Genomic DNA, 3,160 nt, shown 5'->3' on the forward strand with positions numbered 1-3,160 from the left:
GTAGGGAAAATGGTAGTTTTCTAACACTTATCTTGATCAGTATAGTATGGAATCATTTGTGAAGGACTTCCTGTTTAATAAATGGACATATTAAAGTACTAAAACATTGTCTTTGTCTTCATCTGTAAAGGTAACAATATAAACTCAGCATACAAGATGTGGTGGTCAGTTGATAATCCAGTAAGTGCCATTGCTAAATGCACTTCCTATGCAAGACAACTGCAGACGGGTTAGACATCAAACCAGCCAACCCCGAGTTGTGACTGTCTCTGACAAGACAAACTTCGTAGATACAGAAGTTAATGAAAAGCCCTGTGTAAGCAGTCCTTAAGAGGTTACATGTAGCAGAAAGCACATGATACTGCTTTATTGCTAAAGGGGATTGCTCTTGTGTATGTTTCTCCCTCTGGTACACTGTAACAGGCCAAAATCCTGTGTTTTGTGGTTGGCAGCATCACCTTCTGGACTGCAAAGGAATTCTGGGTCTGAAATGCCAGAACGAGTGGGTAGTACTCTGCCCCTCATGGGCTGTAGGTTCCAAGTCCTATCTTGATTCAGTTGGGATTTTTGGTATGCAGGCACTTCAGGTGTGAGGTGAAAGCACTGAGTTAATAAGGGTAAGAACTGCAGAAACCCATGGATGGTTGAGTGAGTGTTGTGGAAAGAGTTGGGAATATGGGTGATGTTCTTGAAACACTGCTTAGGGATAACGTGTAGGAGGTGGCAAGGTGGGCAAAGGTGCAGTTGAGCTTCTACAGAAGGATTAGCAAAGGAGACTCCTGTGCTCCTACAGCTTTTCTGCTACAAGGGGGGCTGGGACATTCTGCATGTGTGGGGCTGTTGGGAGTGCTGAACTCGTCTGTCGTGGTGTTGCATCCACTGGACCAGCTTAGAGATCAGACCTTAATGTAACTGATGCTAATTCTCTGGGTAGCATTGTTTTACCTTCTGACCTAGAAGTTTTACAGAGAACTCAGTGTACTGTGAATTCTTCCAGTAAAGGAGGAATGAAGCTCTTATTACTTTCAGTCTCTGGTGAGGTTGGTTACTAGCTGCCTGCTATGAGGTTTATCTCAGCCTAGTAGCAATGTGTATGTGTTCTCATTTATTTCTGCACTTTAGAAGTGCAGGTGTTAGAAACACGCACCGTCAGTGTTTGGTTACAAGTACATGCTTGCTTAATGATATAGGCTGTTGGCCCCCTAGCAGGGGAAGATGCAGCTGTAAAATTCAGGCTTAGAAATTTGCACAATGAATGCTTACCAGAAGCATAATGAATGAAAAACATCTGCTTGCTATGCAGAGCATTAAATTGTCTTCTGCCTCCCAGCACACCAAGCTGGTGGAAGTGTTCTTCTCAGATAGCACATTGGCTGAGATACACAGTGCTTCACTTGGTGTCTTGGAATTTCCTTTGTCAGTTGGAAATTTAAGACTTACAGAACTTTCAACAGTGTCAGGTCTAAAGCAAAATTAAGTGGAGCAATGGACAGAGTGTTACAAGGGCAGTTGAGCCTCTTTAGTCAGAATCTAAAAAGGCTGCTTGGAAAGGTCTTGAGAATTCCTTAACATCACCTGACAATAATTGCCGCACAAGACTGGAGCAAGCTTCTACAGGGAAGTATGTATAAAAGATTTTTGATAGGAGAAGGTAGGAGAGAGAGACCCTTGAACAGCATTAGAGCTGTTGTGAAGTGTTCACCTGTGATGCCAGCTGATCCATTTTCTTTCCTGTTACGTTGCTTTGATTCACAGTGGCTAGATCATGAGAGTTCTTGTGTTATTTCTACACAGATTTGTTCCACATTGGAACCTCACCAGTCCGTAGGTTTGTCTGCTGCTGAGTGCTCTTCAACAAGCACTGGCATTAAAAAGGGGAATAGCTGCGTGCTGCGGGTGCAGCTTCTGTCATGAATCTTGAATCTCAGCTATTTTTGTCTTGTTAGTAGAGGAAAAACAACTAACAAACATACAAGCAAAAAACCAAGTAGATTCTTCCTCTCCCTACCCTAGACTCTGAGCTTAGTGCAATATTGCTGGCAGGAGATGAATGAAAGACTGAGCCAATTCACCCCAAATCAGAATTGGCTTTAACGCAGTTATTTTTAATTGAATTTTATATTCTGCAATTCATAAAATACAGAAGTGTATTTTATTTCAATCATGCAAATAGATCTTTTTAAATAAAATGCTGGAATCTGACACAAGTGCTTGACCCTGGGAGGCAAACTGCTTAGGAATAAATAGACTCATCAAATACTTGAATGCTAGTAACAAAATTCTCTGGACAGGCAATTAATTCCCTGCCTGCCTGTCAGAGTAGTCCTGAAGCAGTGCATGAGCAATTTTGTTTGCCTCTTCTGTGGATTTTAGGTAGAGCAGGAGAGACTGAAAAGTCCTTGATCGGGCTAAGCGTTACTTAGCAACAACTAAAACCGTCAGTGTATTATCAGCATTGTTCTCAGACTGAAGCTAAAGCAGCACTGCACCAGCTACTAAGGAGAAAAATAACTGTTGCAGCTGAACCCATGACAAAAACCTTAGCAGATTTTAGGTTTTAACATGTCTGTGACAGGTAAACCCAAAGGGGATTGCTGTTACAGTGGTGGTAGCTGCCAAGTAGGAAGACAGTATCTATCTCCAATGTCTACTGAATATACTAAAACTGGTTCTTGGTTAAGTTCTTTCATGCTTATGTGCTAAAGATGAAGTTTCTCCTTTCAAGCTGTGTGAGTGTTGAGTCTTTAGTGCTGGCTCTGGGCTATTGGCCACCTCCCCAGCACATGGAATCCTGCCTGATGCTCCTTGAAACACCATTAATCCCACTGGGCAGAAGCAAGGCAATAAACCCAAGTCTTTAAATTTAAGTAAAAAGACGCCCAATGCTTCTATTAAAAGAGGTTTAATCCAGCATGGTTTCTAAATATTAACCATGTACTAGTATCCAGCTGTAACATGCAGTACATTTTTTTAATTAAAAAAGAGAAATACAAAATAATTGACTATAAAAATGAGCCCAGATCCCCTGTTATCACAGTACATGCCAGTAAAATACGACAAAAGAAAAGAAACATGGAATCTCATACAGGAAGAGGTCCAAAGAGCTCTTTCTCATAATAGCAAAGATGATTTGTTGCATTTAGAAGCAACCCTTTGTTTT

This window comes from Nestor notabilis, unplaced genomic scaffold, assembly GCF_000696875.1.
Source record: "Nestor notabilis isolate BGI_N333 unplaced genomic scaffold, ASM69687v1 scaffold23911, whole genome shotgun sequence".
Classification (NCBI taxonomy): Eukaryota; Metazoa; Chordata; class Aves; order Psittaciformes; family Psittacidae; genus Nestor; species Nestor notabilis.